Source organism: Pezoporus wallicus, unplaced genomic scaffold (assembly GCF_028554395.1).
Source record: "Pezoporus wallicus isolate ANWC-B61680 ecotype Strahan unplaced genomic scaffold, APGP_CSIRO_Pwel_v1 contig_5767, whole genome shotgun sequence".
In the NCBI taxonomy this organism is placed as follows: Eukaryota; Metazoa; Chordata; class Aves; order Psittaciformes; family Psittacidae; genus Pezoporus; species Pezoporus wallicus.
In genome coordinates, this window is record NW_026640599.1 from 2,932,115 (window position 1) to 2,954,979 (window position 22,865).

At 38.5% G+C, this 22,865-nt stretch overlaps 1 protein-coding gene across 6 annotated transcripts in view; it reads left to right on the top strand.

The window, feature by feature from the left end:
- Nucleotides 1–22,865, top strand: part of TBL1X (transducin beta like 1 X-linked) — a 191,119-nt gene that overhangs the window by 35,918 nt on the left and 132,336 nt on the right. For 3 of the 6 annotated variants that reach the window (XM_057419448.1, XM_057419452.1, XM_057419450.1), the window contains exon 2: nt 18,296–18,367. The exons of 2 other annotated variants lie outside the window; for them this stretch is intronic. The gene's annotated coding sequence lies outside the window, so the exon portion shown is untranslated. Of the gene's footprint in view, nt 1–7,473; nt 7,584–18,295; nt 18,368–22,865 lie in introns of those variants that run through there. One more of the 6 variants, XM_057419451.1, reaches the window with a different exon arrangement.

Here is a 22,865-nt window from a genome sequence, read left to right on the forward strand (position 1 = left end):
CTCTTCAGAGTATATATGTGTATTTTCTCCTGCTGTTCTGGCTTCTGAATACCTTACAGATTTACTCATGTAGGCAGCCTTCATTAATAAAGAATTGACAGTCTCCGCTCTGAGACGTTTCTTGACATTTCTCAGTATTTTTTTCCAGTGAAGCTCTTGTTGCTACTGACAATGAGACACTGAAATGGAGTAAATGGAGACAGTGCAGAGAGCTTATTGGCTTAGTATCAAATGCCTTTGGCCACAATACTTTTTCAGTCATCTTTAGGTTAAAACCTTGAAAATAAATGTCAGGGTTTTTTTTGTTCTGTTTGTTGTGGTTTTTTGTTATTTTTTTAACATCACTCCCATTTCAGATTTTGGCTTTTTATCACCGGTAATGATGCAACTGCTTAGTTTAGGAAAGTAAATATATGATGTGGTTGCCTCTGACAGGAGAGATTGAACTCAGTGACTGAACTATTTCTTCAGCAAATCAAATGGGATGCTTAATTGAAACTTATGCTTTTGATGGAAGCTAAAGGCACTGGGCAAGAATTATCATTCCATTTGGCAAGGAACAGGAAATCAAAGTTATGAACTGAAAGATATGATTAAGAAGTTAGACCTAAAAAAAAAAAAGTGTATTTAGGGAGGAAAAAGGAGTGAAAACAAGTAAACAGAGTGCACAGGCATGCACTATAAAAGAAAGAAATTCCTGCAATGAGACAGTGGACCCAGGAGTATTTCCAAGCCATGCAATGGTAGCCAGATTCATATACCAGCTACCTCCTGACCTGTATTAGATGGGAACTAAGCAGGCACAAGCTCTTTCATCTTGATTTCCACAACAGGTAAACATTGAAAAATGGAAGTGCTGGATCTTTTGTGGGCACGGTTGGCCCTTGGTGTCGGTGACATGGCCAAGGACCTTTGCTCACTGACAGAAGTATGGGAGTACTTAATGTCTCCTTCTGGAGCTGTAGAAAGATTGTGAGCTAGGGCAGGCTTTGGCACAGCAATTGCTGTTTAGCTGCTTGTGGTCATTGATATGGGTTGTTGGCCCAAAGGGGAGTTACTTCTGATATAGAAACAGTACTGTCACCCCAGAATAAGAAGAACATCCATATGCTGGGCCAGCAATTGTAAAGTGAAAATCATAGAAGTACAAAGAAGCAAGTAAATGAAGAATTATTTTTTGCTTCACTGAGGGATCTATGAAAGACTGCCCTCTGTACACGAACAAGCTTCCAGCGGTTACTGAAAACAGATTTCACAGCAGCTTTTTTTTTACAATTAAATTAGAACTTCCCAGTGTCATGTAATGAAACTGGAGCTGAAAGTTGGGACATGCTATTTCTTCACTTCTTGAATTTCCAAAAATAAAAAAATGTGGCTTTATTTCCTTTATTTTTTAATTTATATTTTAGCAATTTGAATACATATTTTCAAATTGATAGTAGTTCATAATGAGCATCGTTCTTTTAAGTATTTTTCTTGTCTCTAATCTCCCCTTTAAAATGAGTGTGACTGACATAAGACACTTCACTGCTGATGAGGCATACCCAACTGGAGCAGCAGATATACTGTGTGGAGGGTAAGGGTTCCAGGCAGCAAACTCTTCTTGTGCAGTTTCTTTAGTAATCATAACTAACAGCAGCCTAAGGTTTACTCTAATTTATACCCCTAAGGTATGTGTTTTAGTGCAACATGGTGAAAGACTGGTGGCCTGGGAGATCCCTGGCCCAGCTTCTACATTATTCCCGTCCTCACTGCCAGGGAATAGGGGAGCTGGAGAAGGCTGCCGTGTCAGTTTTGTTTAAGGTGAGCATTCACAGGCTTTAGCAGGATCATCTTGCAGATAGAAGAGTTTTCAGCTGCCTAGTTGCCTTAGAAATCTGTCCATTATCTGTTAGTTGAACTCCGTGTTAGGATTGGGGTCTTGCTGCCCTAGCAGGCTAGCAATTTCAGTATCCCTGCATCACTAGTGTATTATGTGCTTATATTGTAGGCTCTCATGGTTCTGAAATTGTATGCTCTTGGTCCATCAAGAGTTGCTAATTAGAGAAGACAGGAAGAAAAACCTCATGTGTGTTTTGGTTTCCAAAAATTCCCTGAACCCTTGGCCCATAATTCATTACCAGAAGAACTGAGAGCTTTCACTCAAAAAGATGGGATGCTATTATACTGCCTTTTTTAAGGCTTGTACTGGGAATGGAGAAGAAGAAAAAAAAAAAGGATTAAATGACTGGAAGAGTAAAACTTGCCTCCTCCCCTTCACCATGGCTTGTTTTGGTTTACTTTTATGTTAAGGTCAAGACAATTACTCATTTACAGGCAGTATCTAGCCATGTCACCTAGCTGCTGCTTTTAATCTGTAGTGCATGGGATGGCTAAATATAGGAATGTACATGCAACATTTATGTTGCTGTGAGACAAAGATACGCCCTTAACTTGTCCTGATCTGAAAAGAGAAGCTTTTGTATCAGGAGAGCTCTTTTGGTCAAAATCGCTATTGCTTTTTCAAAGTCTCTAATCATTATGCTGCAGCCCCTAGTGTTAACAATGTTTACAAGTACATCCCTTTCCATTAGGGATTAAACATATAAACACACATTGTGTCTTGATGAACAGTGGTGCTGGAATATGATTCTTAATTTATGACCAAATCTGCATTTTCTCTCCACATACTCTCCATGGCTGTACTTCTGTTGTTGTGAAGAGTTAGTAAATAACATCAAAACAATGGCTTGCAGAGTTTAACCACCTTCTCTCAGAGTAGGTCACTGCAGAAACTGTGGCCCTTTGCAAGAGTGTTCTCTATAAATGGGCCCACACTAGAAAAAGGTGAAACCTGAAGTCAGTGGAGTTCTGCAGCAGCTCTGGAGAGGGCTATAGCTGACGTAGATTTGATGCAATCCTGATGAAAATCTGGGGAAAGCTGAGCATCAGATCATGGGGAATTCTCCATTTCTACGTTCCCAGTAACATCTTAATCCCAATAACGTGCACTCTTTGAGGTGAAGAAGATCCCCTTGTTATTTTGAAACTGATTATAGTTGCAACCATAATGTCACGTGGTAATGCCATCAGTTTAATAAGGGCGTTTCTTTCTTCAGTTTGCTTTTTGCATCATAGTTAGGGTCTCTGCTTGTGTATTGCACGCATGTCAATTCACTCATTCTTTCCTTCAAAATGGACAGGGTCAACATGACTCTGAGGCTGCAAATATTTTGATAAGGACTATTCTGAGAACATGCAATAATAGTTCTTGCAAAGGATAAAATAGCTGAAGATTGAAAAAAGAGAAAAAAAAATCCAATTTCCTTGGGACTTCATAGGATAGAAAATTTAAACCCGTGATTAAAATTTCTATCTTACTCTGTTTTTAAGCATTTCACTTACTTCCTCTTTTCTTTGTGTCTTTGAGAGGAGGAAACTTAGAAGATGGGAATCCAAAGGTGAAAAAAAAAAAATCTGTTAAAAGTAATGCATTAAAAATATATAAAGTTTTTAAAAGAAGTAATTTTAATGGCAAAAAATAAACCCTGATCCCAAACTACCAAACCAAAAAATCATCATATGGTTGGTAATTGCTTTTACTTCAGTATGTTTCCCTTGAAAAATTTCAGTGTTCTCTGTATGTCGAATTGAGTGTATGGGTATCCTGCAGTGAAGTAATTTGGAGTGGAGTTTTTCTGCTTTCTTTTTCACGTTTGCCTTTCTGAATCTCAACAGGATTTACCTGAAAACAATATATTGACTTGGTTTTTTTCTGTCTTTTGCTGTTACTTTAGTATTCTAACATTGACTTACTACCTGAGATCAGGTGGAATTGACTCTGAGCAGTGTCTAGCCAGCAGTCACGAGTGCGGGTGAAATTGGAAATCTCTCCTTTAGAAAGCCCTTCTGTGTGTATCTTAAGTTATTTACCAATATTTTCAGTGAACTTAATACGTGCAAGAGATACTCTGGTGTTAATTGAACTGGATCGTAGCTCTTTCAGATGGCATGGGTTGATTGACTGTTATGCTGATATTTAGGGTAATTGTGATGTAGACTGCCATTAGCATGCTTGGACATCAGGATACCGCAGATGTCCTGAAGTAAGTAATTGGTATATTGCATTCTTCTTCTGTTCCTGTAGCAAGGTAATGTAAACTTTTCTGGCCAGTATGCTTTTTAACAGATATTTGACCCATGTATCAGGTAACCACAAGCCAAAAACCTAATCCTGCAAACACCAAAGCATACATAAAATTTGCTCAGATAAGCATTTTTACTGACATGGAGATTGCTGAGGTGATTTTGCATGTAGTAAGAAATCCAAAAGTGGAATTGTTGGCTCTCAGAATTAAAGGTGTCTGGAAATTATGTTTTAAAATATGTTTTATCTTTACATAAAGTATTACTTCAGGAGAAAGCACTCCTATGTGCCTTATCAGAAAGCATAAGAATTCTCGAAAGTGTTACTTTTCAAAGCCTTTCAGGAGTCTTGCTATGCAGAGTATGCCTCTTCTTGTGTCTAGACTGATTTTCCAGAGGTCTTGACTGGGCTGTTTAGTCTGAGACGTACCACAGGAGTCTATTAAATAAAATATACATCGATTAAAATTCCTATGAAATTACCTTTTTTAAATATATTTTATTTCTTCATCAGTAGGTCCTACATGAATAATATAAAACTGTATTTTTAAAATGTTTTTTTGTTCCTCACTGGTACTTTCTGCTTTTCATTAAATTATCCTAGTTTAATAGTCTGGCTCTTATGCAGTAACAAAAAAGTACTGCATGATTTGGCTGGAGCTGTATCAGCAGGTATTTAGGTCCAGCCAGTTCGTATTAGGAGTTATTCAGTTTCTAAGTAATGCAAATATTTCTACTGATCTTTCAACAAAGCTGTAACTTTGTATCTCAGCATCCAACTTTGTGTGTTAAATATCAGGTACTCTGTTCAGTGGAAACTTGCCTATACTTTCAATGTATTTCACTATACTCAACTGTAATGTGTTCCTCGGAGGCTAGATCTGCATGATATGGGGGTTCAGCATGATTTAGTCTCATATTCTGAATGTGGACAACCTTACCAAATGTCACCTGTGATATTAATTTATTTGGTAATACTGAATATTTTTGCTGGGATGTTATAAACAATCTAAAAAAGGTTGGAGACCTAGTTTATAGTCCACTGCTCAGTGTCTGAGTGGCCAGCTGGTTACTCCGTATGGAGAGCTTCAGTGGATATGTGTGGCATGAGTAGTTTTAAGAAATCTTAATTGCCTGTGCTGTTGCTTTGATGCAAAATGCAGGACAGTAAACCTAAGGAAGTAATTTTGGTCTTGCATGTTTTGCTTTTGATCCTCTGAACAAATTCAGATTTATTGTAAATTGATCAAAGTTAGGAAACTCAAGCCAAAAATATCACTCAAGTTATGCCCCTAGCAAACCTGGTAAAATACTAGTAAAATTTTAGAGTGCTCCTCCTGTAGTTTCTTGCTTCCTTTTTATGGCTGTTAACTACACTGTACTGTTTCTGGTTTGGAGGTTACTATCCCACCTAACATTTGCATATGCTGGGTCCTTAGCTTGTGTCATACCTGTACTTTTATCCTACTTCGTACAAATACATGCATGCTGCATTCACAAAATACAATCACAAAATACTTTTCATTGTCCATTAGAAAGGAGTGTGCTGTAGATAAACATAAATTTAGAGGATTTAGCTTCCCAGATTTTAAAGGGGGTTAGGCTCTTTATCATAGTCACAGTCTCTGTGTTGGACCTATGCTTAATGTTTTTTCTTACTCTGCTAGTTTTGGTATATAAGATTCTAAAGATAAAAAGGTAAAGTCGTAAGGTCAGTCAGAAGGGATGAGTGGGACTTAGTGACTAGAGATGGAGCATTGATGATAATTGAATCTGTTCAAGTGTGTTGTGATTTTAAAAACCTGTTTCTTTCATGCTAACATCAAAACCAAACAGTGCTTAGATACAGATAATTCAATATTTTCAGATCAAGCACCATAAGGCAGCAACACAAACTTCTTTAATTTAGTCTCATAACTGTTTATCATCCCTGGCCAGTACAGGTAATTTACTGTAAATCACTTTAATTCTTGTCCTTCCTGATAACACTGAACCACATTGTCAGTTTGAAACACTGCCTGCTCATTTTTGCTTGCAAACTGCAGTGTTTCTTTTACCATGTATGCACACGAAGATTTCAGTATATGTATATATGCAACCTGTATGCCTTGTTTGCAAATGTATCTTGGCATATGTGTTTTCCAGCTAGGAATCTAAATGAATTTTGCTGGTAGGACCTTACAAGAGGTACATGCATTTGTATTTAAATAAAAATAATTTCTGAAGTCTTCTTGAAATCGTGCTGGTTTTCTCAACAGATATTCCATATTGGAAATAAAAAACACACTTCTGTTTTACCAGATTTATGAACTCTGAAATTTTAATGTATAAATAGTATTTATGTAGATCCAAACTGCAGACATCAGGAGATAGTTATCCTGGTTTTCAGATTACTGAACTGAATTTTACAGAGCAAGTCAAACATGCACTTGGCTAAAAGTGTATTTTATATGCTGTGTGTCATAGACTAAGAACCAGAATTATGCCTGATACTCATGTAGGATTTCAGTAAAGTATAACCTTTGCCATTATCAAAACCAAAAGGGCCAAATTGATACATTCACATCTTGCCACTGAGTGCACATGGCACAGAGGACAGAAAATTATCTTTACAGCCTGGGGCAAATTGTACTACTGCAGATTAATAAAATGCAGGGTGTTACTGCAGCTTCATATGAGATGGGTCATCATCAGGCTTGGCATCGCTGGCTGTATGATGGCTTTTTCATGTTTTCAGTTGCAAAGAAAAAGACGTGCTTAAACCACCTTGGAGTTATTTTTTTCCCCATTGCTGGGCAGTTAGCTAACTGTGAAGAATATTGTCGTGTTGTAACTGACTCAGCTCAGCTGACCGGCGGTAACATGCTAGGTCATGTCAATTCAGTTGTTCATGTTCCATACCTTCTTTCAATGATGCATGAAAGTGCTCTGGAAATGTAAATATCTAGAAGGTATTCATATTTCATCTGTAGAAGTGATGTAGTGGGTTATATGAGTCTGCAATTTCTGTAAGGTAATGCTTGAGGCTTTTCACAGCTCCACTCTCATTTTAGTGAAGCAGTGTTACTGACTTTTACACACAAGGCAGTAGCAGTAGTCATCCCATCTGCCTTATATATTCGTAAGCTTTTTCATTTACCAAGAAGTTCATCTGTGGAGAACAGCTTATGCTACAGATCTAAATGGGAAATGGTTAAGGTATACATGTGATAACGGGCAAAAAAGAGAAACCAAGTTCAAGTATAACTAGGATATTTATTTTCTGAGAAGTGGTAATGAATTGCTTGACTAAAATACTTGTTTTATTTACAGAAAAAGACTCTTATGACTTAGCTTGGCATGGTTCTGGCTCTGCTAGCTGTTGGAAGAAAAAGCTTTTTTTTTGGAATGTGACTACAGAACATGCATGGAATTTCATGCAAGCAAGAGATCCTGAGCTTTACGGGAAAATAATTCATGTTCTGTCTAGTTCAAGTAATGTTCATGTTCTAGGTAATCTTTTCACAAAGACAGGTTTTTATTAATACCATTAGAAGTATTATATCATGACTGTGAAATTAACACTATGATGCAAGTAGCTACAACACACTACCTTGTGTAGGAACTGCCAAGCTGTTTGCTTGGTACCAGTCAGCTCCTTTGTCCATCATTATTTGAATTTGTGCTCTTGCAATTTTAGATATTTTCTTTTTGTCTCTGTTGTAAGCTGTCGCTTTCAGTGTGACCTGAACTTTATAACAAGAAGATCATTCAAATTATGTATTCAGAATCCTGAAATGTTTTTCAGGAAAATAATCAGTGTAAACACAAGCTTTGGTAGAAGTGGTTATAACTGAGAAGCTTTTGCTGTGGCAGATAAGAGCAAATATGTGCAAGAGAGGGTGGCCTAGCACCTGGAAGCTTATTTAGGTGGGATCATCGCAAAAAAAGATACTTTCGTTATCAGCTGAGGACATGAAGATGAAAGCAAGCAGCAGGGAGGCAACCCCTCTGTCAAGGTAGGTGGAGGTTTGGCCTTTCTGGGTATCTTCAGTGTGGTTTCTTATCAGGCTAATGCAATTGCATGGTACAGGGGAGCAGCGGCCATCTATAACCATCCATTTAGAAATAGCTTTAGAGTGCAGGCACAGGCATGGAGTAACAGGAGTACCCTTGTTACTGTACACTGTGTAGTTCGTCTGTTTGCTGCTAGTGTTTGGAGGTGCATATTTAGGATGAAGAACAAGAAAGTCTCAGTTGCTCATTCAGCTCTGCAAGACCCCAGTGTCTGGTCTCAGATAGGTCACGTTAGTCTTTATCTTGATACGCAGATCTTTAAAATGAGAAGAACATCTGTTGACATCATAGGATGTTGTATAGATAATTTAATGGTTGTAGCGGTCTGAATTAGTAAAGTGCTGTGATAATGCCACTATGATGGCTCTAAAACACCAGTATGATGTAGCTGTGAAAAAGGCTAATGTGCTTCTATGATGCATTAGACATGATATTTTTGTAGAGAGAGGGAGAAATGCTAATAACATTTCAGAGAGCCTTCTTGAGACCTTAATTGGAATATTGTGTCCGACACTCTTCCCTTGCAGGGAACAGAAAGATGGATTTAAATTGGAGCAGGTGCAAAGACAGATTACAAGGCTGATCTGAGTTAGAGAGTGTTTATCTTTCAAAGAGCAAATTAGAAAGCTTTTGTCATTCTTGGTATACTCAAAGGTGGAGAAGTGATAAAGTTATTCTTTGTAAATAAATTTATGGGTACACATTGATGAGAAATGTTTCAGCTAAAGTGTAACCAATTTTTCTGGTATTGATATTATAAATTCATCATGAATGAATGTAGATAGGAAATTATAAGAACTTTTCTTCTCATTTCTTTTGGATGTGACAGTGGGGCAAAGAACCTGAACAGTTTTAAGCCTGAGTCCAGTAAGCTGCACAGGAAGTTTTATTCTAGAACGACTACAGAAAGTTAAGTGGATGAATCTTTGGATTTGAAGCATTGAGGTCTCCAAGGGGTCTAAAGGGAGACTAAAACTATTCATTTTCATTAATTTGGCACTAACAACATGCTTCAGCATTTCCAGTGTTTTTGCTGCACTTCTCCCAGAGCCTTTAATTACAAGTTATCTTATTTTCTGTTCTACTGCCCATCTTCTCACATTTGCCATGGAACCGATTGCAGGATCTGGGATCAGGAATGAATGGCTCTTCCTTGGGAAATAGGATAAAATAGGTATATTTATCTGTTTTTGATGTGTGATCCACTTCCTGTGATTGTTTAGAAGAAGTTGTTACTTGGCAATTGTTAAAAAAATACGGAGTTATTGCAAAGACATATATGTTTCCATGTCTATGGTAATCTGTAATTATAGCCTCTCCTATAGCTGTTTTGCCTTTTTTAGGACATTGAGAAGCATTTTGTGGTGTTTAGGGTGCATGGAAGCAGACATCTGATGCAAACTTCAGAACTGAACATTGTGAATCACGTGGTTGCCTGCAGTTGCGCATCCATCCCGAGGGACCGTCCCGTGTCTCTGAACTGTACTGAGGCACACAGTGAAATGTCGTGCTGGTGATCTAGACAATGTGTTGCATTCTTCCTGCTGCTCAAACTTTGCTGTTTGGTGCAGATAAGTTTTCCTGTCATGTTGCCTGAAGAATATATGTATTTGCCTCCTGCACCTCAGAAGGGTTGTTCTCAGTGAGTGATGTCTTGCAGTTTGGTTATCCCTCTGCCTTTGCAATGGCAGGATTTCTGTGAGAAAGTGGAATTCCAGGGAAATCAGCACTTCATCATAGGCCTCAGTTTGAAAGGGGAAGTACAGAAGGAAAATGAGATGTGAAATTCTTTCACAGAGTCTTAACTTTCTTATTAAATTTAGTAACCAGAATGTGGGCAGGAAGTAGAGGATGATAAAGAGCAGTGCTTCCATTAGGTCGTCTTGTTGTTCAGAAAGCTGTGCGGCTTGAGAGATGCATAGTGTTTATAACACATTCATGGCATAGCTGCTTCCTGGTAAGTGTGCAACAGAAAGAAGTGTTGTTCCTAAATTAGTAAGTGAAAAAGCAGCTGGTAAAGGATGGGCTACAGCTTTCTAGATTCTATTCTGGAGAGGACTTAAAGAGAACATTTCTTTTCAGTGTTTCATTGGAAGTTCAGATGAAAAAGTAAAATTATGTTATTTGGGGGTTTTAGGCACAAGGCATATCAAGCCACCAAACATTCAGTTGACTGTGAAAGGAGCCCTGTGCTTTAGGTGACTATTGTCATAATAAAAACTGATTCTGATAGGGAACCACTATACTATAAACCTAAATATTTATAAAATACATTGTCAGGCAGTGGAGAACCCTTAAGAAAGTGAGCTAGTGAAGTTAAGGTATTATTCCTGCTTCTGCCAGTAATTTGCTGTGTAGTTTTACACGTGTTACTTGAAAAGGAGACAAATGATTTTGAGTAGCTCATTACTTTTGTAATTGGGGCCAGTTGAACATCACTTCTGTTTTTTCCCATAAAAAAATGCAGCTCTCATTTAGGATTAATTCTGAGTTCAGCAGAGTGTACTTTGCTGGCCAAATTCAGTGGTCAGCCGTTTGAAAATGCTAGCCATAATATTTATAGTAAAGTAGACCATTAAAAAAAGAAAAGGGATTTATAATTTACTTTGAGGTCAAACACACACACAAAAAAAACCCAAACATGCTAGGGAATGCATTTTATTGGAAGGGACTTACACGGTGGTAAATTGCTTTCCTGTTCAACACCTTAGAGATCGTCAATCTGGGGGCAGAAAAAATGCACTGAGACCTTATCTTTCATGGACAACTGTGTGACAGCAACTGGGCTGTTTATATTTAAACCACTGGATTCTCTCTGCTCCTTTCAGGTGGTCTGAAGCAAACTTCTAGTAATGCCCTTCATGATGAGTTCCTATAATTAATGGTTCCTGAAAGTACCAGGCCTCCAGCACCTCCTCTCTCCCACAGCTCTCTGAAGTGTGAAGCTCATGGATGAAAGAAATGTTAAATGTATTGCCTTTAGGCTATACAAAGCATAAACCCAGATATGTTGTTTGCTGGAAAGTTCTGGAACTTGTCAGTGTGAGCAAGTTAACTAGCATCAGCCAGACTATAATAGCAGTAGTGATTGTGCTAGGATCCTTATTCTAGTAAGAAAGACATTTTGAGGTGAGCTGGATGAAGATTGTTAAGCCAAAAGCTGATTTATTACCACAAAATCCCCCGCAGACTCCTTCATGGAAGAGTTAAACTAGTGCAGTATTTGATTCTGTCACCATTATACTGGCAAATTCTACACGTGGGGAAACCATTAGATGGTAAGAGCAGTTCTTTTCCTTCAGCCTTGAGGGCTTTGGGGAGGCACAGGCATTTGTTAATGTGATGAGATGTGGATGGGGCAATTCTTGGCTTCATATGGGTAATTTCTGGGGGAAAATGGGAGACCTTCATTTGTAGATTCTGGCAAGGAGGTATGTGTGGGTGAACCAAGTGTCTTTTTCATGTCACTGGTCTATTAGTAATAGTTACAGATATTTACGTTACTGTTACCCTAACTGGCAAACAAAGGCAAACACGCTGAATAGGAGAGACTCAGAGTGCCAACTTCTGAGAAATGTCTGGCATCACCAGTGGTAACAGGCTTCTGTGTGAGTTACAGCCATTGGATTATTTAGGTTTTGAAGCCTAGTTTGAGGGCATGATTCATATTGACAGGCCTGCTTCCTCCATGGGATGTGACAGTGGTGGATTTTTAGGGTCAGGCCATAGTGGTGGTGGGAGCCAGGGTAACTGAATCTCGTTCTACCTCAACACCACTTGAAAGGCAGTAGATGAATTTGAAGAACAAATGACCATACAACACTAATACATTCATGTGGTGGTTTAAGATCATTTCAGAAGAAATAAAAATAAATACCATCTTACATTATCCTGACACACACCTGAGTGCTTATCAGCAAGATCTAAGTGTTTTGAACATTTTTATTTCCCTGTTGCATTTGGGGTCAAATAAAGATAATTAGATACCACTTTCAGCATTAAAGTGTACTTAACGCAGTGTGGCTCAACAGAAGAATGAGTGATTTATTTGCAAATACTGTGTTCATTAATAATATAAAATTAAGTATCAATTCAATATATTGGGCACACAAAAGTGCTGTTGAAAGGCTGCCTTGTCATAGTCTATATTATCTGTCATTTGTTATTTAAATATAAGTATTTCAGATAAATAATACAGTATCTGAAAGGTGGGTTTGTTTTTTTTTTCTTCTTAGTTTCAGTATTGGAAGAGTCAAGATGTACTAGAAATGCCACTTTAGCAGACACCTTCTAGCACTAAATCATTCATCTATACTCAGTAAATCAAATATACTGTTATTAAATAGCCACTCCGTAATAGTGTCACATCATAGGAGGGGTATGTGCTTCCTTCACTGGCTGTACATCATTTCAGCAGAGGTTGAGATTTTTAAATCAAGAAGATTCAGTTGCACAGCTTTTATTACAGGCTGTGAGGATCCTGAGGCTTAAACTTAGTATGTGAATATTTAATTCTGAGGAGAGGCTGCCTCCTTTTCCCTCCCAGGTGGGCATTCACTCCTGTTCTCTTACATGGGCTTGCAAACACAGGCACACACTGGTCAGCCTCCTGACTTTAAGCACATTGGAGGATTCAGGAACAGGCCCCATTAGTTGTTTGGGAGGAGTCAGTTATGAGCAGCAGCAGGGCATAAAGGTAGACAAGAAAGAACTGAGATCGCTGTGGTCACCCTGAAGGGATGAGGTTAGAATCGTAGGATGGTTAGGGTTGGAAAGGACCTGAAGATCATCTAGTTCCAACCCCCCTGCCATGGGCAGGGACACCTTCCACTAAATCATATCACCCAAGGCCTTGTCCAACCTGGTCTTGAACACTGCCAGGGATGGAGCATTCACAGCCTCCCTGGGCAACCCATTCCAGTGCCTCACCACTCTCACAGTAGAGAACTTCCTTATATCTAACCTGAACTTCCTGTGTTTAAGTTTGAACCCCTTATCCCTTGTCCTGTCACTACAGTCCCTAATGAAGAGTCCCTCTTCAGCATCCTTGTAGGCCCCCTTCAGATACTGGAAGGCTGCTATGAGGTCTCCATGCAGCCTTCTCTTCTCCAGGCTGAACAGCCCCAACTTCCTCAGCCTGAGGTTGCATTTGATGGAAGAGAAGTCTGGATCTCCTGCTCTCCTAGAGAAAAGGAGTGATGTGACTGAAGGTGGTTTTATCATCATGAGAAAGTGAAGTATAGTGGCTCAGAATAAAAAAAATGAAGAAAAGCTATGTAACTATTTGCACTATTTAGAAATAGTGCAGATGAGAAAGAAATACAGTGCTTAAGCACAGGGGAGTTTATCAGCACATGAAGCAAAATGGCATGTAAAGTGTGCCATAGAAGTGTCACGTGTATTTGAGTGAGGTGGGGCTGGAAGAGGGAATAATACTGAGATTAAGCTCAGGATAACAATCAAAAACAGCTCTGGTTTTAAATCCAGTGTGACCCTTCTAGATGTTTAATTTATAAATCTCAAAATTGCAAAGATAATGTGAAAGATTAAATTAAAGCTTTCACTTAACACTGATTTAGTAGTTTGCTTTACATTCAGCAATACTGGACTGTATTGAAGCTAAGGAAAAGCTCCCGCAGCATTTGCAGAACATGTGGGTTATGCAAAGTACTGATCATACTGTGTAGAAAGGCAACTGCATTCTTCATGATTTGAAACTTGGGTTGTGTTTCAGTGAGGAAATTATGGGGAAAAGGAAGAAATACAGGGAGATGAATGAAAGAGGAGGAGTTGTGTGAGACAGGAGAATGTATAAAATACGGGAAAAGAAGAAATAAAGTAGAAGGGCAGGTAAATAGGAGAGCTGACAGGTTTAGAAAGGTTTAGGATACTGCTATGCAAATCCATGTGAAGAACAATCCTATGGCTAGCTGTTAGTTTTCGTTGATACCAAGTAGCTGAGATCACCTGACCTATACTAATCTATATTAAGGTTTATATGACCTTTTCAAAAGGTGACTGTTACAAATAAGGCTAAAGTCATGAGGTAATCAAAAGAACTGTTTCTGTATATTCAAAGGTGGGAAGAATGTTCCTAACTTAATTGTCAACATACTTGAATTTATTGTCAACATACTTGAATTTATTCTATGCTTCTGATTTCTGTTTGTGTTGCTTTCATTCATATTCTGTTACCAGTTCATACTGGTAACAAACCCTATTGTTACCAATTCAAATATTGAAACTATTCTAAAAATAGGACTTATTCAACAATTCAATGTCTTTAATTTGCTTGCCTCTCCCAGCTTGTTTGCTGATGATACCAACTGAGTAGGGAAGTGGATACCTTGGAAGGGAGAGCCACCCCGCAGGATGATCTGGCTAGGCTGGAATAGTGGGCTAACAAGAACATTATGAAGTTCAATAAGGACAAGTGTAAGGTCTTGCACCTGGGAAAACACAGTCTGGGAGTGCAGCAGAGGCTGGGATCTACCCAGATGGACAGCAGCTCTGTGGAAAGGGACCTGGCTGTCCAGGGAGGCAGCAAGCTAGTATGAGTGAACAGTGTGCTGCTGCAGCAAAGGAGGCCAACAGGATGCTGGTTGCATCAACAAGGGCATCACCAGCACAGGCAAAGATGTCATTATCCCACTCAGTGCTTGTCAGGCCACACCTGGAATAATTTTCAGTTTTGGTTCTCTCTATACAAAGAAGATGTGGACAGGCTGGAGAGGGTCTAGAGAAAGGCCACAAAGACGATCAAAGGACTCGGAAGCCTGATTTACGAGGAAAGGCTGAGAAGTGAGTTTGTTCAGCCTTGAGAAAAGGCAAGACCTCGGCACCATGTTCCAGTATTTAAAGGGTCGCATTAAAGAAGATGGAGACTCCCCTTCTAAGAGGAGTCACGTGGAAAGATGAGGGTTAATGGGCACAAATTATTCCTGGGAAGGTTCCGGTTGGACACAAGAGGGAAGTTTTTACAATAAGAACAGCCAACCCCAGGGAGGTGGTGGATTCCCCAGTGTTGGACATTTTTAAGATTTGACTGAACAGGGTGTTGGGACATCTTGCCTAGGTCATCCTTTGGCTAGAAAGGTTAGATCAGATGATCCTTGAGGTCCCTTCCAACCTAGTGTTCTGTGATTGCATAAAATAATTTTAAATTCAGTCTTAACACCCTCAGGCTCCCTCCCCTTCCCTCTGCACTCCCTCTTCCCACCCAAAAAGAAAAGAATTAAAAAAAGAGTGGGGAGGATGCTTGAGAAAAGACAGGAAAGTATCTTTGGTTGGTTCATACTTTCTGGGGAAAATAGGTAAAGGTATGCTATCATCTGCTTTTGTCCAGTGGAATGAAGATAAGCAAACTTACCCTTGGTAAACAGTGCCAAGAAAACCGTGTTCTTAATTAAAAAAACATTTCTCCCCCCTCCCCCAATCCTTAATATATTTGACTGAATCAAGGGCTGTTTTGTCTTCACAAAGAATGGCTTAAAGAAGTGATGGTAACTGTGTGTTAACTGAAATGTAGCATGATTGAGATTTAGGCTCTAACTTTATTTGGGTTCCTTGCAGAATGATTAAAAAAGGATATTTGAAAGAGTAGATGGTGTTAATCTAACATCAAGACTGATGTCTCTACAGTCCACCAAGCCTTCATGCAGCTGCCTTGACATCTAAATATGTAGGTTTCTGGTTTTTGATAGTGAGGGATTTATGTGCCTGAAATTCTGCTTCTGCACAGACAGGTCCGGTGGTTTGGCTTGTCTTCTGACCAAGTCCTTCTGGGATCCTGAAATTAAATGTTTCTTCTCATTAGCCCTTGTACAAATCTCTTTAACGCTCATCATTAGAAGGGAGTTCAGCACAAAGTGCAGCAGCCATAGCAGGATTGGCAATGATACAGCTTGGATGAGGAGGAGAAGTGGCCAAGTTTTGAGGGAGACTCTGAATATCTGTATTGAACAAGATGGAGCTTCTCCTTTTCAACAGTTACTGTCTTCAAGAGAGCTGGAAATTAATCCAAGCTCTGAAAGCTGTCTTGAATGACGTTAGAGTTACAGAGATCAAGCCCTGCAAAGCTGTGAAAATGAAGAATTACGGTTGTCTAGAGTATGTGAACTGAGCTCCCTTGGACATATGCATTGTGTAATAGTTTTAAGTTATGCAGTCTTAGAATTGTACTCTTTTCACTGGACCAGAAGTTTATGAAGACTATGCGAAAAAGGAGACAGATCTTTGAAAACTTGTTTTTATTTGCTGTAGAAACATGGAGACAGGTAGTGTAGGGGGTAAAGTGCTACAAGAAAGGAGAGATGTGTTGCCTAGTTAAGGCAGATGAATACAGCTTCCCTAGATAATTAAAGTATTATATAAGGCTAGGTAAATGACTTTTAGGAATCTCTGGTTGAACACTGAAGTTTGTAATGTTCCTAATTCAAAAGTTTTGTTCTTTTAAGTTCTCAGATCATATGGGGATCATACGACATACTTTGTAGAGACTGCAATCTGTAGTTATCCTGAGAGCACCAAAGAAGCACTCTTGTGTGACGATGAGCGTTTCTGTCCTCAGAGTGCTGCTCTGAGAAAGCACAGAATAACCTGGAGTAGATAAAGTGTAGAGGTGTGCTGTGAATGTATGTAATTCAGTTAATGTGTAGATTTTCAGTACTCACTTCTAGCCACTGAATGAGGTTGGGGCCCTCTGGAAAAAAATTGTGTCGTCTCCTAATAAAAAGCCAGTCAGACTAGATGTGAAAAAGGAGGCCCAATTAACTCCAAATCCTTAAAAAATAAAAACAAAAATTGGGACTTCTGAAGTGCTTTTCTCAAAAATCTGTTAGCTTCCGCCTTGTCAGACTCCTTTCTTATTTTAATGTTTTAGGGTTGTTGAGGGGGTTGATGTTTGTATGTAGCTTGTTGAGTGTTGGTTTTTGTTTGGGGTTTTTTGATTTGTTTGCATTTGTTTTGTTTGTTTTGTTTTTGTGGGTGGTGGTGTTTGGTTTCTTTTTCCCTTTTTCTGTTAAATGGTATGCTTTCCATATATTTATCCTGGGAAAATCTGGATGCAGTATGTAAAGAAAACTTGAAAACCAGGAAGCACAGTTAACAGTCAGTTTTTTAATTTCCATTGACTTCTGGTAGAATCTTCCATGAAAAAATGTACCTTGCTTACTTTTCCAGTGAGATATTTACTTGCGTGATGAAGATGACAAATTATTTTCCTTCAATCTGATGTAACTGTATTTTAGGGGAACTAATTTCATTTTGTCTGGTTATGTTCTGGCCATGGTCAAAGCAACTGCTATTTCAAGAGACTATCTCAATGGTTGTGTTATATGAAATGCAATGCTTCTCTACTCTGTTATTGTTAGATGGGGTGCTCTAAATTAGATGGTCTAATTCTGGAAAATTTGAATGTGTGCAGGTGGACTTTTGTGTCAGCAAAGCCACGCTTATTTAATCGGAGCTCCATATGTCTGAAAAAATTGATTCCATATGCTTGAATAGCACATTTTGAAAATGTTTCTTTAATTCATACTAGTGCCAGGAGAAAGTAGAATAACCTTATTTTTTGAGCTCCTCCTTAACTGACAAGTGCACCTGTACAAAACCCTGCTTTCAATTTCTGAAGTGGTAATTGGGTATGTAGGATTTTCTTGTCACACATTAACAGTTTTAAGGTAGCTTAAATCTGTTGCTAACAAAGTCTTAACTGCGTTGCTCCCTGTTTTATACTCCTAAAAACAAGTGATAAAATACACGCGAATCATGCAATCTTACCTTCTACAAGGTGAAATTTACATGAGGTTTCTCACAGAAAACTTTCATTTAAGGTTAACCTATGTCTAATAGATAGAGATACGTATACACACACACATACACACACACACATATATGTGTAGAACTGGTCAAATGAAACCCAGTCTTTTTGCAGGGGTAAAAAAGCTTTGAGTTTGTTTCTGGTTAAGCAAATTGATGGGAAATATTAGAAAAGCTGGAGATCTGAATTTTGAAATTGCTGAGAACTGTGGGCTATAAGAATTGATATAATCAAGAGATGAACTTATGAGGAGGTACATAAATTGATTTTTTTTTCTTTTTTTATTGTACACAGGTACCTAAGGATAAAACTGGCCTGAAGGGAAATCTGTGGGAAACTGGGGAGCTTGACTGTTCTTGCACCTAAGTAAGTGAATGCTTAGCTGCAAATCAGCTTTACAGAATGTTAAAACTGTTGAATATTTTTCAGCATCTACATGCCTAATTGTAGTCTGTAACTTGAGACAATACCTTGGCTTTTGAATGAAGAAAGACTAGAAGTACTAAGGCTAGCTAAAGGGAGGGAATGTTGTATAGAGCCTTCAGGGCTTTTTATTGCTACCCTTAAAGCCTCCGTATAACTAAACGTAGATTACGTGCAGGATTTCTTGGTATTTTGGTGGTTTGTCTTTTCAGTTCTTTGAAACTAATTTCTGAGTTTGAGCAACCTCTCTTATTTTTAAAAGTTAAAACATGATCTTGCTGGTTTGTGATCATAATAGCACACTGAGATACAGCAGGACTGAAGTAATAGGAAGGCACCAGGTCATGTATGAGGTCATCAGAGGAGGAAGGCTGATCAGACAACCTTTGGAGGCCTAATATGGTTGTTGTGTAAAGGGGGAACTCTAATTTCGCATTGTTTGAGACGAGTTTTGTTGGGTTTGTGCCTGTTAAAATAGTCGGATGAGCTTCCATTGAAATAGGACAGAGACAGCTTTTCTTCCATCAGTTTTGACAGGGCATGTGGCAGGCATTGTTGGGTGTCTGGAGGTCTGAAGTGCCAAACCCAGCCTACACAGGGCTGAATGAGCAGATAAGTATAGTATTGCACAAAACATCTTTCTACTAGTAACATATTTTTAGTAATGGGCAAGTTAATTGAGTTTTCTGAAACAATTGCCAGATCTGGAGTCTTTCTTCCTGCTGGCATTTATCATGCTAAAAGAATTATGTTTAGTTTTGGAAGGCTTTGGTTTGTTGAATATCCTTACTGGTATCTACATTATATTTTACAAACTCTACTTATCAGCTGGGAGTCTCTTGATTTAATCTGGTCTAAACTTGTTATCAGTGCATTTTACTCTTAAGTCTGTGCTGTGGTTTAATCATATTCTTGTACTGAATGCATGAACTCATAAATTGCTGTCACGTCACTGTGTAAAAAAGTACATTTCATTTTGCCATAGTATTTACTGTGTTTATCTCTTTGCGATAAAGTATTAGACAAAAAAAGTCTCTCATTGCTTTTAATAATAGAGAGAATTAAATATGTAAGTTAGAACTATGCCAGGCTTTGTGAGCCACACACACATGAGACTTTTAATTCATTCAGAAATGCATCATAGCAGCTTTTAGCATTATCATTCTTTGACTTGTAAGTTACATAGTGAACAAAAATAGTGCCCCAGTCTGTATTATAAGTAATTGTTTTCCCATGCATTTGTAGTTCTCACTGAAGTTTTGGTTTCTGCCTTGTCGTACTTACAGTTTTAGGAACTGGGGTCTGTGTACTCGTGAACAGGTGTAAGGTTTATTAAAGAAGTTCAGTATTCTTAAATGATAATGGCATGTTTTGAAATCAAAATTGGCTCAACAGCTCTGTTTTAAATCCAGCAGGGACCTTTGAGAGAGGCTTTTGTCTCGTTTAAGTTCTGTACTAACATGCAGCAAATGTTTTCATTTATTTCCTGTGTTATCAGTCCTACTCTGCATATTTTAGTCTATTGTTTTTGACAGTGATGAAAGACAGGTATTTCCTGACCGTTTGTATTTTGGGTGCTACATAAGCTCAGCTGTTCGTTTTGGGAATATTTTCTTCTCCTGTCTTGTTCCCATTTCCTCATTTGGAAGGCAGCACTAAATTCCAGGTGCAATTGCAGTCTTTTCAGAGTTTAAATTTTGTGCTGTGTACATGAGACAGGAGCTTGCCTATACAAAAAGAAATGTGATCATTCTGCTGGGCTTGAGGATTTTGTATGTGTGGTGACTTCTGCCTTGATAAAGATACCTTGTCAGTGTTAACTTACTTTTTTCTTGAAAATTGTGCTTAGTTGTTGCTTGCAGAAGTCTAGAACCATTGAACAAAGAGATGGGGATATCCAAATTAAATTGTGTAGGCTGTTCCTTTATGAATACAGGATTGACCTCTAATTTAGGTGTTTTATCCAGTTCATTATTTGCCAGTTGTTGTAGTTACTGCATCACCTACAGATACTCTAATTCAGAGTTGAAATTGGGTGCCCTGGGGCAAGATTTTCTCAGTTAAGCGTGGAAATGAACTGGCCTTGTTTTTGAGAGCACCCTGCATGTAGCAGTTTTGTGCCTCGTGTTCTGGAAAGATCGATGGGTTTGTGCAAATCTACATCTGGGTTTGAAGCAAGATAAAACGTATCTGTGACACAACCGTCTCTGTGCTGCATTGTGTTCTTTTTTGGTGATTGGTAGGTAATAGTCCATACCATATTTAGAGGCTGAAGTGAAGCCAGCTGGTATTCTTGCTACAGCCTGTTGATACTTCAGGGTGAAGCTCTTCAACTTCATTTAGGAGTTAATTTCAGGGAGATTGTGATTATTTTTGTAAAGTATAGTGTATGGTTTCTGAGATTTTAAAGATAGCATACACTTTGCTGTTCATAGCTTAGAAGTTGCTGAGGGTTTAAAACCCTTTCTCTCCAGTCTCTCTCACAGTTAAGTTTCTAATTAGAGTTGTATCAATTTAGTATTCACTGAAATCCCCCAAAAGTTGATATTTGATGAGATAATTCCAGGTTTTTTAATCTGATGAGAATTTCTGCTTGAGGAGTTTTGGTTTTTTTTATATATATTTTTGAGAAGGATTCTTCATTGTTTGGAAAGTGGTGCCTGAGAAACGGAAAGCTCTAAGTAGCTGCATTTTTAATAAAAGGACCCAAGCATTTATTCAGAAAATTTTATTTATTAGAATAGCTTGTTTTCAGACAGCTAACAGAACTGTAGTTACAGCCCTCCCCCACACTTTCTGTTTGTGAAAGACAGCTTATTTTGATCAGACCTAAAATGTTGATGAAATTATATCTCCTTGTTTTGCCTGGAGCCAAGTGTCGCGGCATTTCATTGGTGTTTAGAAAGCTGTATATCACTAAATTTGAAAGGTACCAGAGTTCTGTGGCTGGCCTCAGCATTAAAATATATAGACATTTCCGCCTTATGAAGCTGTAACCAGATAATTCATCACTAGTGGGTATCTGGAGGTAGATGTGAGCTTTTAAAGAACAGTATGTTATACTGCGAATTCCTAAGGAGGGGGAGTGTTTGTTTTTAGGGATTCCTGGAGAGTGGAAGCCTATTATGGTGGTATTGTGCGTGTAATAGATTGGGTACTTTGCCTAGGTTGTTGTTGGGGTTTGGTTGGTTGTGGGTTTTTTTGTTTGTTTTTTTTTCTTAAAGGTCTTAAGACCATTCAAAAATTCCATTATAATAAAAATAACAAATTGTGTCCTCTCTAAAAACATAGAGGAGGGTGGAAAAAATGCCTTTTTTTTTTTTTAAAGTGTAATACTCTCAGTACCTATGCAAATAAATGGTAGTGTGTTACACAATTCACATGAACAGCAATGCAGTTGTATTTCTGTTGTCTGCTAAAATAGCAAGGAGTGAGAAGGAAAGAGGGTATGACAAGGGGGATATGTATCGAAGACTGGCATTGTGGTATGAATGAAGTGATGCTGTGGTTTTATTGGGGGCGGGGGACTCATTACAGAAGGCTTCATCTGTTTGCTGCTCTTCGATATTTAGAAAGCCTCTTTAGTGATCCTTTCTGCAAACCAGCTCATACAGTAACTGGAAAAACAGAAGCAATTAGTGGTGTAATCTCAAAGGGGATCTCAAGCTTCACTTTAAGTGCAATGATTAAATCCACTAAAATGATAACTATTGCTGCCAAGAACTCCTGTAATTGGTCACTAATGTATTTTGTTTTAGCAGTCGATAAGTACTGGATTTCATGCATGTAATTAGTAATGCATACACGTTTGGTCAGTAAAATTGAAAACCCCAATAACTCAGGCTAGAGGGGGTGGGAAGGAGTGCAGAGCTGGAGAACTGAAATAGTGCTCTGTTGATAGTACCTAACTAGAACTGTGTGCTTCAATAAAACAAGTGTCCTACTGTGCTGGAATACAAATGGGCTGTCTGTGGCAGGATATAGCAAAGACGTTTGGCAGAAAGGGATTTGAAAGCTTCTGGCATAATGTAATTGAATTGGCCATTTCTTTAAAGATAGAGCAAATTGTTTGCTGGGGCATTCATCATCATAAGGAAGGTCAGACAGCTTGCCAAACATATGATATTCATAATAAAAAGTAAAACGGTGATGCTTATATTTAAACACAAGTCATGTTATCATATTTGTAAAAGCTGGGGAAATGAATGGGAATATTTTTGGTGGTGCTGAGGCATTAGTAATCTAAGTAAGATGGTAATTTAAGAGGGGGAAAGCGTATAGTCAGGGAAAAGACCCCCAAGGGGATGCAGTGAGTGAGCAACATATGATCCCCCTGACTTGAGAGGTTAGTAGGTGTTTTGGCAGGAGTGTTGCTGCCTCTTTCTTCTGATCACTTAAGGGAAGATAAGCCTGTGTGATCCTATTTTTTCCCTTTTAGGAA